The sequence below is a fragment of the Dromiciops gliroides genome, chromosome 4 (genome assembly GCF_019393635.1).
Source record: "Dromiciops gliroides isolate mDroGli1 chromosome 4, mDroGli1.pri, whole genome shotgun sequence".
Lineage (NCBI taxonomy): Eukaryota > Metazoa > Chordata > Mammalia > Microbiotheria > Microbiotheriidae > Dromiciops > Dromiciops gliroides.
In genome coordinates this window covers 121,406,231-121,423,090 of record NC_057864.1, presented here as the reverse complement: position 1 = coordinate 121,423,090, position 16,860 = coordinate 121,406,231, and positions in this window count along the sequence as shown.

Below are 16,860 nucleotides of genomic sequence, written 5' to 3'. Positions count from 1 at the left end.
GAGAAAGCTTTTAAGGCAGGGCTTTGCCCTACCTGAGTGCTTTAAAAAATTAACAAACACAGTATGATCTTGTATTTTCTATGCCTTTCAATTAGTAATTGAGTAATTGTAAAGATATAGTCTGTTGTCGAATATTGCTTGAGAAAGATTTCCTTTTCTCTTCTAAAACCCCCATCGAGTATGGCCTTGATGAATATATACATTATGCTTATTTTATTTTTATTATTTTTTTTACTGAGGCAATTGGAGTTAAGTGACTTACCCAGGGTCACACAGCTATAAGTGTTAAGTGTCTGAGACTGGATTTGAACTCAGATCCTCCTGACTCCAGGGCTGGTGCTCTATCTACTGTGCCACCTAGCTGCCCCTTAGATTATGCTTATAAAGATCACATAGCTAGGGGCAGCTAGGTGGTGCAGTGGATAAAGCACCAGCCCTGGATTCAGTAAAACCTGAGTTCAAACACCACCTTAGAAACTTGAGACTTACTAGATGTGTGACCCTGGGCAAGTCACTTAACCCCATTGCCCCTCAAAAAAAAATCACATAGCTAGAAGGGCAAATGGGTATGGGCAAATTGAGATTCTACCATTTTCTTTTCTTTTATAATAATAAAACCTGAGATCTTTTTATACCCTTTGTTATTTCTATACCATCATCTAGCCCCTTAAGATATCTTAAGAATCAGTCCTTCAATGTTCTTTTAATTGGATTGCCTCCAGTATGGAGTTATTCTGTGCCTTCTTTATCTAGTCCCTTACTCATTTCATCATTGATTTCTTCACTTCCACTTCATTCAGAAGTTTGGGATTATGATGTTGGGGTCCAAATGTGGTGACTCCACTGTCCTTGATGGTAAAGAGAGTCTGTTATAAAAATCTATCGATCTTTACCACTTTTCCTTCTGTTTGTTGTCCTCTTTCCAGTTTCACCATTAAATGCTCCTGGGATAACTTTCTTAGTTCAGACTTTTGCCAAGTCTTTTAAAAACTTGTTTTCATCTTCTCCGCTTCTTGCCATTTTATGAGGTGGTGATGCTTATAATCTTCCACCAACCCTTCTCCATAAGACTTTACAAATGAGTTTATATTCTAAAGCAGTATTACTCTTGGCTGCCATATCTCTGTACTTGGCAAAGATGTCAACTCTTTGCTATCTGAGGCAATTTCTAGTCACTTTTGGTCTATTCATTGGCAATTAATACACATCAATTAAACTTCTGTATGAGATTGTTACAAACAACGGTATCCTTTGATCCATACATTTTTCAGAATCAATAATTTGTTTGAATTTAATAATGTTAGAGATGTCTCAGCTGAGCACCATATTTTTTCCTTTTTATTCTCTCCTCTAGTTTTGTATTCATTTTGATCTTTGCTCTAGTGAGTCAGTGATCTACCTGTACTGATTCTGCAATAACATCCATGTTAGTACTGCATTTCCCCCCGTCTCTTAAAATTATGAGCAATTTCTTGTGTATATGATGTTATTCGGTGCTTGAGAAGCCATATAATGCAGAGACCCAGTCTTGAAGCCAATTCCAACTTGACTCTGATGACCCATATGTCACTTAATCTTTCAGTTTCCTCATATATAAAATTAAAAGGATGGACCAGATGATCTCTAATGTCCCTTGTATGTCTAAACCTATGATATGTGACATAATATTTTGTTGATCTTGATAGAAGGTACATTGATCATGGAAATTTGTCGCTGGAAGGTTCCCACACCAATGAAATCACAGGTTAATCTCCTATCCCTTATCTCTTTTATTTGGTGCTCACCATATCTAATATCTCCCAAGACATTTTTTGAATAAAGTATTCATGACAAATTCATGTGAAGATCTTGTGTAGTCTACAAATTTTTGGTGTCTTTCATTCCTTACTCTAGAACCATATTTGACAACTTATTTTATTTGTTGTCTTCCCCTGTGTCTGCCTTTGTAATCAGTCAAGTATCAAAGTATATGTTGATTTAATTGGAAAACTTTTATCAAGTTCTTTGCAGACTTTCTGCATGTACCAATCCGCTGTTGTTAGCATGTTGCAACTATTTCATGATGGTCCTTTAATCAATCCATGCAAATTACTAAGCATTTATTAAGTGCCTATTATGTCTGACACTGAGGATAATGAAAAGTGAAGCAGACTTTGCCCTTAAGGAACTCACATTCTCTCAATAAAGATATCATATGCATAACTAATTATATACAAAATATATTCACAATAAATACAAGCCACATTTGAGAGAGAAAGAGAGGGGACACTGGGGGTACGTATGGTGACAATCAGTAAAGACTCCATAGAGAAATAGTGAGTGAACTTTTAGCACTTAACAGTATCTCCTAGGAAATGATATTACTTGTAACCTTTGAATGTCCTGTCAACCAACTTCCTTATTTGCTTCTCCAAAGGGACATTCTCTTTGAAGAGACTCCTAAAACTTTCTTTTGCCTTTTGGTTTTCTTTATAAAAAGACTGTCAAAATTGATATGATTGCATTCCTACAGTGGTGTGTCTACTAGTCAAGTAGACATATCTCATATGCAGAAGACCAAAAGCCACTAGCATTTGCAGACTTTAAAAGTTGTGTAATCTATAACACTTCACCTCCTTTTCTACCAATCTGTTACCATTGCTGCAGAAGCAGGAGGAAGACCCAGAAGACTGAGGGTTGCCAAAGAACTAATGACCTTGGGGGCAGTTTACTAGTGATAAGCTTCTGCACTTAGCTAGAAGAGTAGATAAAATTCAAGGCTGGGCCTAGACTAGCAAACCTTAAATCTTTCCTTCATTAGAAGTCTTTAAATAGGAAATGGATGAATATTTTGGAATAAAGATTCCTTTGGATTATGAATTGTATTAAAGGGTTGATAAGGTCCCTCACAATTCTCAAATGTCAAGATTCTATGATCCCTTTATCACTAATGAAATGCTTCATTGAATATCTTTTTCACTGAATATAAATATGTCATGCATTCACTGATCTGTTATATTCAACTTCTTTTGTATATTTAAAAGCATTATAATTCACTAACACAATATTGAAAATGTGTATTTTGATTAAAAGAAGAAAAACATGTTCAAATAAAATAAGTACAAACAAGATACATTGACTGATACCTTTTCCCTGATAAAGACACTGTACTATATTATTGATTGTGACATAATATGCTGGGGATAGAATATGTGTAATTTCATTAAAAATGAATACAAGAGGAAATCAGAGATGATATGCTGTAAGGCACTGACTTGATGGTTTAAATAGTGATATTTTTCTTGTTTTTTAATGGTACATGTATAGTTTAATACCAGAACATATAAGGGGAATGTAAAAGCTCTTTTTCTGATGTTCAATATGTTTGAAATTGAGAATGTGAAAACGCAAACACAATTATTTTCTAAAGGTATGTGAACAGAGAAATGGCCACTATCCTCAATCTCAGAATTATAAATGTATGCAAAATATCTCATATGAATGGGAAAGTTTATCTTATTCATGAGTTGTTATTACTGTCTTGCTTCATCTCAGTCTTTTGACAAGTGAAACTTGCTGGTTGTTTTCAATAGTGAATTAAAGTAATAAAAATTAAAGTAGGAGCCTTCCTTCCTATCCCACCTCTTACTTGCCATTTTTTGTGGCATGGGGGACATTTAATAAGTATATAAGAGCTTTATTTTCTGAAAATATGCTTAACTAAAAGCTCTTGTGTGATTTCTATAACTTGAAGCAGGATGAGTGAGTGTGTGTGTGTGTGTGTGTGTGTGTGTGTGTGTGTGTGTGTGTGTGTAGGGGTAGGTCTTAAAATCTTTTAAATCCAGAGTAACAGGCCAAAAGAAGGTAATCAAATGAACGCATTTGAATTTGATAAGGTAAGAGAAAATAAATAATCAGAAGCTCTGGAAAATCCAAAAACGTAAATAAGGAGGCAAAAATAAGACCTAGTGAAATAACTTTCTTCCCCTGGAATATCAAGAATTAGGTTATATTGGCCCAGTAGCTACACAGACTTTTGATGGTTGTATTTTCCCGGTCTGGACAGAGGTTGAAGCTTCATGAGATATGGGCTAGAGAAAGGAGTTCCAAGATCATATGAAGTTTCAAACTAGTCTCTCTACAGCAATTTTCTCTTCACATCTATTTCTCATGGTTCAGTCTCTTTTGGGGTTGAACTAGAGCCCATGCTGGAAAACTTCAATGACCAGAAGTCCATGCAGTTGATGACAAAGGTATGGCCAGAACCTGAGTTATCTTTATGTTATTGACTTTGTTGGGGGCATTGCCAAGGGTAGCCATTATTGTGTAAATTTAGTAACACTAGTGCCCTCTCTGGGAAGTGGGCAATAACACAGCCTGGAGCAGGATAGAGTCTGTATATGGGACGAGAACTAATTAATTGCTGCCTGATTAAATATTGAAATGTATTAGCTCAAGGTAGATTGCCTCTGTCTTGTATACACACAAACATATATGCACAGGGGATTATAATGCCAGATTTTGAAGGGGACATAAGGCTATGTGTATTCCAGTATTTAAGAAACACCTTAAAGTTATCATGTAAAAAGTTTAAACTTTTATGTTTACATAAGGTTTTACCTTCATTTTCAAACCATGGAAAGAAATCCTGGCCTCCTCATCCTCTTTTCTTTTTTTTTTTTTTCCCTTGGAGTGTTACAGTGAAACCATGCAATCATAACATTTGGAAGGATAACACTTTTTAAAATGCTGCTGGGGCCCTAGGGGGCCCAGTTGATTATTTTTGCATGGGGGTATTAAAATGCCAGACATCGAATTTTATCTCCATGAAAAGGAATCTGTGCACCAAAGGGCCATGCTCAACCCCCTTTCAAAGAATTTTTGAAAGCGAGAATTATAGGCACTTGAGAGAATGAGCCCTATTCCTTTTAATATATCCCCTTGAGGTTCATCAGAAGATGGTAAGGGCTCACCCAGAAACACTAAAGCTGCCTGGGGGAATGTAGCACCAACACTGTTCTTTTTGCTCCCCCTTTCACCCACAAGCAAGCCTCCAGTGGGATGGGGTGGGATAGCTGGAGCAAAATCTACATTCGGCACATATTATGTAATACCCCCCATTAGACTGCAGATGTGTGAACTAGTTTAAAACTTTTATTAGGGCTTTTATTAGACTTTGATACAGTCCCAGCCTCTTTACAGTTGCCAATTTAGTCAGTTGCTCACAAGTTATAACAAATTAGGAATACCTAATGCCTAAGCTATTCTTATACTTTGGGGGCAAAATCCCAAGCAAATCATATTCTAGGTCCCTGTGAATCTAGCCTACCTACTTCAGGTTTCAAACTTATGAGCACAATGCCATTTCAGCCAGAGTTTCTTTATGACTTTGCAATAATAGTGTGGTTCAATTCCTTCAAGCCTATAAAATCTAGAGTCCTTTATCATTTTCTGCTTGGCCATGGAATGCTGCTTTCTCATGGCTTTGATAGCCCTCCAAAGTAATTTCTTCTTCTCCTTTATTGCACTTATTCCTTAAGTGACTTTAATGTTTCTGAAAGGTGCCAGGTAGACATCCCTGAAGGCTGATGTCTCATATTTATCTCTAGAGTAGGTACTGCTGGGTCAGAAGCAGCCACAGTAGCCTCACTGCTGTCATTCACAGGGTATGAGGTCACCAGCAGGGGGCATGAAAATGCTGGTGATGACAAGTACCAGAAAAAGGAAGATAGCTATGATGAGATTGGGATGCAAGTATTTCCTGAGTTAAGGTCCATTGGTGTAATGCCAGTGAGAAAGACTTAGTTCATGATAGCTTGTCCAGTTATGTTAAGCAGAGAATAACATTTTGCCCCTTCCAAATAGAGCCAATCAGCACAAAAGCCTAAATATTTTCTCTCCATTGGAGGTCTTTAAATAGAAGGCAAATAACGATTTGTTGAGTATATTAGAATAAGAATCAATTTTGCACTATGAGATGGACTAAAAGTTTCACGAGATCCCTTAGAATTTTCACATTCTATAATTCTATGATCTCTTCCTCATTGCTAATGGATTCTTTCATTAAATACATCACATTCTGTATTCTCTTTGCCTTTGTGTCAGTATATCATTTCAGTATTAATTAAGTACCTACTCTATGTAAGACCAGTCTCTAAAGAAATGAAGTTCAGGATCATCTGAAGGGCAATGGCAAAGCATGTGGTAGGTGAGAGGCAACTGCTATTAGCATAAATGAGGAATTGTGAAGTATAGGAAGGGTATAGGATGTGGTCAGAAGATGTGTGGATAGAAAAAAATGGACAAATAATATAAAAAAGGCTCTAATTGGATGGATGATATGCTCCATTGGTATCCACATAATGCTTTTTAAAAAATAAGTTTTTATTGATATTTAAAAAATATTATCATAGTTTCCCCAGTATTCTTCCCCTTTTGCCTCCCAGAGAGTCATTTCATATAACGAATAGTATTTTAAAGACAAAAAATAAATGAAAAAGAAGAGGAAAAATCAGCACAACTGATCAAAACCTTGAAAAAGCCTAAAAAATGTGTAATGTGCAACATTTGTAGACCTTAAGCTTCTACAAAGGTGGGGTGGGAAAGTTTTCCCATGTTTCTTTTTTCAAGCCATGCTTGTTCTCATCTTTGCAACTTTCATTTTTTACTTTTTTATGTGTAAGGTAGTCCTTTCTATTTACAGTGTTGTAGTCTGTGTGTACACTGTTTTCCTGTCCCTGCTTACTTCATTCTGTACCAGTTCATGTAGATCTTTTCATGCTTCTCTGTATTCAACACATACATAATTTCTTTCAACACAATGATATTTTGTTATAGTAATGAATCATAATTTGTCTAGCCATTCCCCAATCAATGGACACCTACTTTGTTTCCAATTCTTTTCTTTCACAAAAACTGCTGTTACAAATATTTTGCTGTATAATGAATCTTATTAATGGGCTCTTTAGGGGCACAAACCTGGTAATGGACTCTTTGGGTCAAGGGGTATGAACATTTTACTAGATTTATTTCTATCATTACAAGTTGCTGTCTAAAATAATTTTACTGATTCACAACTCTACCAGCAAAGCACCAGAATGTTTGTCTTCCCATAATTCCTATAATATCAACTATTGTCATCTTTTGTCATCCTTTTCAGTTTGCAGGATATAAGACAAAGCCTCAGTATTGTTTTGATTTGCATTTTTCTCATTATTAGCAATTTGGAACATTCTTTCACAGGGTTGTTAACAGTTTGTAATTCTTTTGAGAATTCTTTGTTCTTATCCTTTCGTGACTTTATTGGGAAATGCTTTCTGGTGACCATATCTATCTATATGTATGCCTATTATATGTATATATAATCTTTAATTATATATGTACGCATACATATATACATATATGTATATACATCCATATGTAGGATATAAAGTGCTGATCAGAGAAGTTTGTGCAAAGATCTTTTTCACCATTTTACCATTTCTCTTATTATCCTAGGTACATTAAATTTGTTTGTGCTTAAACGTTTCCATTTCATGCAAAGTTATCTATTTTATCTTTATTTTTATCTTGTTCGGTTAAGAATACATCTTTTATCCCTAACTATTAATAGTATAGTATTTACTTCTCTAAAATTTTATTGTATGATATTATATATTAAAGTAATATATTCATTTAAAATGTATTGACACTAAAAAAACCCTAAAATGTATTGAGGAATATGGTACAAGATGTTAGTCTAAACCTAATTTCTGCCAGGTTACTTTTCAGTTTTTATCAAATAGAGTTCTTTTCCAAGTGTTCCTTTCTAATTTGAACAACTTTATTAAAAGATAGGAGTAGAAACAAAGATAGATATGAGAAATACAAAAGATGTGAGAAAATGCATAGAGAAAAAAAAATTACCCAGGCTACAAATGATTGACATGCTTTATATCCCAACATCTAATTTATATTTGATGGACATGAGGATATTAAGCTTGATATCACAGAAACTCAGATTCCTGGAGCTATTTGGTGATCAGAGAATAATTATTTATTACCTATTTGTGGCATGGCTGACAGAAACATGGTTTTGGTTTTTTCACTGTATTTCTCTAGATGTGATTCATTTCACAAAAGAGAACCTGCCTTAGAACAATAGGGTTGTCAAGATCAAACGTCTAAGGGACAAGATAAACAGTACCTCTGAGCGGGTCTGAAAAGAGTCTTCACTGATGAGTCCAAGAAGCAATTTCTTTGTGTCTCTATGCTATAATTTTCTTTTTGCTCTCTTTCTTCCATGGATATTGGTAGGTAGCATGTAATATTTAAGTTATTTTTGTTTTGTCTTCTGTGTAATGTTATATTTGTTTTTCCCGTTTTGCCTTCTATATAATAAACATTTTTCTTTGGATTAATGGTGTGACCTTCACTAATTTGTTAAATGGTGAGCATAATAATGGGGGATCAGAAGCCATAATTGTCAGTACTGGAAGTTTAGTTCTCCCAATCAAAAGTTACCCCTAAGGTCCTGTGAATGAACTGTGGCAAAATGGCCACTGCCTCTTGGAACCCACCATGCTAGAGTGAATGCAGATTGAATGAGTGAATGAATAGAAGGAAGAGAAAAAAAGAAAGTAGAGGTACACAAGCCATGCCAGGTCCACATGTTTCACAAAGTTTCATCAAACTTCACAGAGAAGATATTACCTGAGATGAGGCTTGAGGGAAATGGAAAGAAAATAGTCAATTCCACTTAACAAGCCAGTTCTTTCTTTTTGTTTAGTATTGATTCCAGGACAACCACCACTACCACCACCACCATTTATGTAGCACTTATTTGTGCCATGCACTGTGTTAAATGCTTTCAAACATTATCTCATTGATCTTTACAACAACCCTGTGAGGTACGTGCTATAACTTTATTTTGCTGATGAAGAAATAGAGTGACTTTCCCAAGGTTGCACAGCTATTAAGTGTCAGTGGCTAGTAAGTGCCAAGTCTTTTTACCTCCAGGCCTGGTACTCTACCTACTGCATCACCTAGTAGCCCTTGTAGTTTATTTCATCACTTCCACAACTTTCAGAAATTTGGAATTTTCAGAAAGGTTAGTCAGGAATTTAGCAGATGTGAGGCAGCTAGGTGGCACAGTGGATAGAGCACTGGCCCTGGATTCAGGAGGACCCGAGTTCAAATCCAGCCCTAGACACTTGACACTTGCTAGCTGTGTGACCCTGGGCAAGTCACTTAATCCCCATTGCCCTGCAAAAAAAAGAATTTATCAAATGCTCTGCTTTTTCACAGAATGGAACCTCTAGTGGAAATCTAGTTAATTTAATCCTTCATGCTACTTTTGTAATTTGTCATACAGAAGTATTGTTCATATCATCTGTCTGGCTAGGTGGTCCATAGGATACTCCTATAAAAATATGACTTTGTTTCTCTGTCCTTTTTTACTTATACAAATGCTCTCCAAAATACTTCTACCAGTCAGTTACATTTTTCATTTTTCAATGTGTATACCTTTTGGATTTACATTGATAACCCTTTGTGTTATCTTTTAAAAGCAAGGCTTACCTTTCTATACCTTCAATAAAGTCCTGCTCCAATGCTTCATCAGGTCGCAGAGGTGTTAGTGGGTGACAGAGGCAGATAGGTGGTAAAATGGATGGTGTGGAAGGCCTGGAATTAGGAAGATCTGAGTTCAAATCCAGCCTTACACATTCACTAGCTATGTGACCCTGGGAAAGTAACAACCTAAGTTTACCTCAATTTCTTCAATTGTAAATGGGAATAATAATAGCACCTACATCATAAGGTTTTCATGAGAATGGAATGAGATAATAATTGTAAAGTGCTTAGCACAATGCCTGGAATATAGTAGGCACTCAATAAATCCTTGTTCCCTTCTCCCTTTCCTTCTCAGTTGCCATGTTAGTAGAACATACACTCTAAAAAGTTCTCCTGAGATGGAAAGTATTCTAATATGAATCTTGCAATGTATTTAGTATCTTCTGTCTGAAGAACAGTTAAGCTAACTTTAGAGTGGTTTATCACCAGAATTTGGTTACTGGTTGATAAATATTTAAAATCATAACAACTCTAGGGGATTATCAATATGTGTCAATGAAGGTGATACCCACATTGACATTCATAAATTCCACCTATTTGGGCGATACTTAAGAGACCATAGTTAGCTAGTTGTATTAAAATTTCAAGTCCTTTTAATTTGTTCTTCATATTTTCCCAGATAGAATATGGGTTCTGTGAGGCCAAGGACTATTTCATTACTATTGTTATATTCCCATAACCAGCACAGAACCTGAAACATAGCATTAATCAGTGCTTAATAAAAGTTTGTTGACTGGTTGATATACTATGGGTGACGTGATCTTTTAACATTTACCTCTCCATTTTATTCCCATAAGTAAATTCACTTTCTTGGCCTTTCATGGGAAGGACTAGTACATAATATTTGTGATCCATTTGTCCTATTCCTGGTTGTGGAAAATCACAGGAAAGCTTCATAAAGGAATAGGAAAGTGAGGTGGTCGTAGTTGAAAAGAAGCTGATCTGTCAATCCTTTTGGGCTTTAGACATTTGGTTACTAATTCCCTCTAAGCCATCCTAGCAAAAGACCCACAAATAAAGTGGTTCAAGATGATAATGACTCATGGTTATTTAGGAATTGTGAACGTATGATGATTGCATGTCTTTTATTTTACCCTTCACAGAATATGGTCTCTAGAATCACCAAGTGTGAGGGTACTTTAATGACTTTCATTGTAGGCAGACTTATTCTACTGGGTGTTCCCATGTGTGTGTTCTCGCTAGGATCATTCCTTAAAGGTATATAAGTCAGTTATAATGGAAAGTGAAGTAATTAGGCTTGCTGGTCTTAGCAGCTTAGCAACAAAGGCTTTTAAACTCTAATAAATCTCCAATACTCTGCAATTACTATAAGATATTTTGTGAAAAGCCTTTTGAAAGAAAAGTAATGACATGTGCTGTATTCATTATGGGTTACAAAGTTTAATTTAGTTTGCTTTGTTTCCAGAATTTTTAAAAAGTATCTTCTGCTACATGCTGGTAAATAGTACTTTTCATTTAGGAAGTATTTTACATCTTACTTCATGGCTGGATGGTGAAGATATGCTATGTTCCCAGATAAGAAAATTCAAACCAATTTGAGGAATGTCTTTCTTTATCTCTGTATTTCTCACCTTCGTTTTTGCAGTAGACTCACATCTGTCCATTCTGCACCCTCCCTCCCCCCCAACTATCCTGTAGGAGTTTGGGCAAATAATGCTCTTCATTTCTAATTAATAACATTCCTTTCACAAACAAAATAACACTATTAAGGATGGAACTATCCATCCACTGTGAGATCAACCAGGGGCTTAAATTCTCCATCTGTGTTATGAGGCAGTGCAGAAAAGTTGACAAAAAAGGAAGATGACAAATACTAGAGGGGTTGTAGGAAAACAGGTACATTAATACACCATTGGTGGAACTGTGAACTACTTCAGCTATTCGGGAAAGCAATTTGGAACTAGGCCCAAAAAACTATTAAATTGTGAATATACTTGTCTCATAAATACTACTCCTACTACATATATAGCCCAAAGAGATCAAAGAAGGAGGAAAAGGACCAGCTCTTTCTGTGGTGGCAAAGAATTGGAAACTGTGGGTTGCCCATCAGTTGGGGAATGGCTGAACAAATTATGGTATATGCTTGGTTCTGAGGAAACTGGGAAGACTTTTATGAATTAAAACAGAGGAAAGTCAGCATAAAGAGAATTCTTTGTCAATGTCAAATGCAGGAAGCTTTACAGAACTACAGGAGTTGCCACTCAAATAATTCACAAGCATTTATAAAGTATCTACTATGAAAGGAAATAAGCAAGGCATATGAGAAAAAGAAAGAAGGCTAGTTTGGGTGACCTCTAGTCTAGATACTCAGCCTGGTCTTTTTTTCAGAAGTATGATCACTTTAAGGCCCTAACGAATGGATTCAGACTGTGAAGAGGGCAACAGCAGAAAACTGGTCAGCCACTTGCCAAGGGATTAGGGAAGGCAGTTTATATTAGAGTGCCACCATAAGTGACTGAGACTCTATTCCAGCTGATGAAAACTTTTGGTCATTGGACAGTCTATTTTCCATAAGCTTAATTTTGTGATTTCCATTTGTTTTTCTAAAATCTGCCATTAAAACGATTCTGGTCTGAGTTATATGAACCATACAATTGCTAAAGGAGTTGGTATGACCCTGGGCAAGTTGCTTATCTCTGTTTTCCTCAGTTTCCTCATTTATAAAATGACAACAATAATAGCACCTACCTTCCATGGTTGTTGTGACGATAAATAAAATATGTAAATCGCTCTGCAAAAGTTTAAAGTGCTATATAAAGTTGTAGGCATTGTCATTGTCATCACCATTATCACAGTATAGCCATTGCCATTATCATCGCGTCATCATCATCCTGTGGGGTTTTATACAATAATTTCCCAGATTTTCAGGGTTGAGCCTCTCTAACTCATAGAGAGAACAAATTTCAGAATGGGAGACTTCCATATATCATAAGATACTTTAATAAAAGATTACACAAGTTTAAAAAAGTTAGAGAAGGATTTAGATTTTTAAGATTTATTATTTGGGATTATCCAGGGTGGAGCCAAGATTGAAGAAGAAAGGCAGTAAGCTATTGGAACTGAAGATACAATGACTCCAAAAACCCTCCCAATAATGCCATAGGACAATTCCTGGAGCAGCAAAACCCACAAAAGAACATGCTAAGGCAATTTTCCTGTCAAAGACAACTTAGGTCAGCAGGAAGGATCTGCTGTGCTGAGGCAGGAGTGGAGACCAACCCCAGAGTAATGCTGACACAGATCCAGTCCCAGTCAGGCCGAGCCAGGGAAAGAAACCCCCAGAGCCTCTGAATCAGCTACAGCACCAGTGTCATCTGGAACTAAACTCACAATCTGGTGAGGGGGCTGAACAATTGGCAGGGGGGAGATATCTTTAGGGTAAAATTGAGGGGTAAGAGGAATGTACTGGGGGAGGGGGGAGGGGAGAGGTAGAATGGGATGAAATCACACATGAAAGAATCAGGAAAGTGCTTATGGGATGAGGGGAGAGATAGGGGAGGAGCAGGACAGTAAATGAACCTTATACTCATCAAAATAAGCTCAACAAGGGGGTGGCTAGGTGGCGCAGTGGATAAAGCACCGGCCCTGGATTCAGGAGTACCTGAGTTCAAATCCGGCCCCAGACACTTGACACTAGCTGTGTGACCCTGGGCAAGTCACTTAACCCCCATTGCCCCACAAAAAAAAAAAAAACAACAACAACAAAAATAAGCTCAACAACCTTAATCTCATTGGAGCTGGCTCAAGGAGGGATTAACATCCATACCCAATTGGGTGCAGTAATTTATTTTAGCTGGACAGTAAATGAGCCATACACTCATCAGAATTGGCTCAAAGACCTTAATCTCATCAGAATTGGCTTAAGGAGGGAATAACATACATACTTAATTGGGTGGAGTAATCCATCTAACCCTACAGGAAAATTGGAGGGAGGGGAATAAAGAGACAGCGGTTAAAGAAAGGAGGAAAAATTGGGGGAGGGGGCAGTTAGAAGAAAATCCCTTTTGCGGAGGTATAGGGTGAAAAAAGATAACAGAGTACATATCATGGGGAAGGGAATAGGATGGAGGGAAATAGTTAACAATACTAACTGTGAAAAAGAGAAAAGGGGAAAAATGTACAAAAATATTTATAGCAGCTCTTTCTGGTGGCTAAGAATTGGAAATCAAGGGAATGTTCATCAATTGGGGAATGACTGAACAAGATGTGGTATATGATTGTAATGGAATATTGTGGCATAAGGAATGACAAGCAGGATGATTTCAGAAAAACCTAGAAAGACTCATATGAACTGACGTATAGTGAAGTGAGCAAGAACATTATGCACAGTGACAGCATTATTGTTCTATGAGCAATTGTGAATGACTTAACTACTCTCAGCAATACTATGATCCAAGACAATCCCAAAGGACTAATGGTGAAGCATACTATTCACCTCCAGAGAAATATCTGATATTGATTGAACACAGACTGTGAAATGATTAATATGGTAATGTCTTACATAATTGCACATGTAGAACCCATACTGATTGCTTGAAACCCTGGGGAGGGGGAAAGGGTGGGAGGGAATGAGAAAGGGATAGAATTTGGAACTAAAAATTTTAAATAAATTAAGATTTGTTATTTGGAAAGAATGAGCTGTCAAAATATCTGAAGTTCCAGATCTATGGACCCCCGTAATGATACAGTATGGGTGTCATTAATTCCTTTGGTTGCAATTTGTTATAATAATTAGCTCATTTTGTTTATTTATTTATTATTTTTAAAAGTATTTTATTATTTTCCAGTTACATATAAGGATAGTTTTCAACATTTGTTTTGACAGGATTTTTCGTTCCAAATTTTTCTCCCTCCCCCTCTTCCCTCCCTCCTCCCCAAGACAGAAAGCAGTCTGATATAGGTTGTATATGTACAATCACATTAAATATTTTTCTACATTAGTCATCTTGTGAAAGAAGAATCAGAGTACAAGGGAAAAACCTCAAAAATGAAGGATAAAAAAACACCCAATGGTCCAAAAGTAGAAACAGTATGGTCCAATCTGCATTCATAATTCATATTCTTTTTTTCTGTATGTTGAGAACATTTTTTATCATGAGTTATTTGAAACTGTTTTGGATCATTACACTGCTGAGAAGAGCCAAGTCTATCACCATTGTCTATCACACAGTGTTACTGTTAACTGTGTACAATGTTCTCCTGGTTCTGCTCTTCTCAGTCAGCATCAGTTCATGTAAGTCCTTCCAGGTTTCTCTGAACTCCTCCTGCTCATCATGTCTTACAGCACAATAGTATTCCATTACATTCATATACTACAACTTGTATTCTACAGCTTGTATATTACAACTTTTATTCTGGGCATTCTCTCAATTTCCAATTCTTTGCCACCACAAAGAGAGTTGTTATAAATATTTTTGTACATGTGGGTTCTTTTCCCTTTTCTATGGTCTCTTTGGGATATAGACCTAGCAGTGGTAAAACTGGGTCAAAGGGTAGGAACAGTTCCATAGCCCTTTGGGCATAGTTCCAAATTTCTCTTCATAATTGTTGGATCAATTCACAGCTCCACCAACAATGCATTATTAGTGTTCCAATTTTTCCACAGATTCTCCAACATTTATTATTTTCCTTTTTTGTCATATTAACCAATCTGATAGGTGTGATATGGTACCTCAGAGTTGTTTTAATTTGCATTACTCTGATCAATAATGATTTAGAGCATTTTTCCATATGGCAATAGATAGCTTTGACTTCTTCATCAGAAAACTGCCTATTCATATCCTTTGATTGGGGAATGACTAGGATTCTTATAAATTTGATTTGGTTCCCTATATATTTTAGAAATGAAGCCTTTATCAGAAATGCTGGCTATAAAAATTCTTTCCCAGTTTTCTGCCTCCCTTCTAATTTTTTTGGGGGGAGGCAATTGGGGTTAAGTGACTTGCCCAGGGTCACATAGCTAGTAAGTGTCAAGTGTCTGAGGTAAGATTTGAACTCAGGTCCTACTGAATCCAGGGCCAGTGCTTTATCCACTGCGCCACCTAGCTGTCCCCTCCCTTCTAATTTTGGCTGCATTGCTTCTGTTTGTACAAACACTTTTTAATTTAATGTAATCAAAGTCTTCCATCTTTCATTTCATAATATTTCTCTCTCTCTCTTGTTTAGACATAAATTGTTTTACTCTCCGTAGATCTGAGAAGTAAACTTAATTAGCTCATTTTAAGACCAAATATAATGGCTCCTAAAGTCAACGTGGTTCCCTCCTCTATACCTTTGAAGATTTTATTTTTAGAAAAAAAGCGATGAGTTCCATCACAATTATTCCAAGCCCAAGTTAGGGAAATTCCTAGCATTTAGGCAGAGGTATATACTGGGAACACTTAGGTAACAAAAATGTGGGTTATATTATAGTTTCTTTTGATGGAGAGGGGTCTAGAGGGAAAGTTGGGGAATGAAGAAATCTTTTACTGTGACTTCTCTCAGTCCTTAACATACACGTACACTAGTGACATCAGCCAAGCGTTTTGCTCTAAAATGTCTATGGAGGGGGCAGCTAGGTGGCTATTTTAAATGTTAGTCCCAATGTGTTTTATTTGAGCACTATGTAGTTATAACACCAGGAAAAATAAGGCAGAGGTGAACCCAAGGCACTGAATGGAACATTAACCAACATTGTATCTTTGCCTGAAATGCTGGAGAAACATTATGTGAACCTGGGGCAATAGATTTTTTTTCTTTCTTTCTGTCATTTAAAAATATTTTGATTTTTGTTGATATCTTTTGACTCAATATCATTTTTGTTTCCCAATATTTCCCTCTGGGCCTGAAGGACTATCCTTAATAACAAAAATTAACAAATATAAAAAAATCATTCGAGCGGAAATAACCAACATAGTATTTATAGCATAGGAACCAAGATCTTAGAGAAGGCTTAAAACAAACAAAAAACAACAACAAAACTGTTGTCTATTCAATAGTACTATGTTTTTATAGTGTATCTAAGTAGGAATGATTAATTTCCATGAGGAACTGCCTATGTTAGAGTAGGAAACACTGAGCCTACAAATGGACCACCAGAGTACTTCATAGTGGAGCTTTGTTGTACCATTTTTCATTTTAGCAAGGTCTTTTAATGTCTGGATTATTCATACTTACATGATCCTCCACAAACACTCAGCCCACATCATTATGGATTCAGCCAAGGCTTCTACTAAAATATTCAGAGCATCTATTTCTTCCCATCTATTC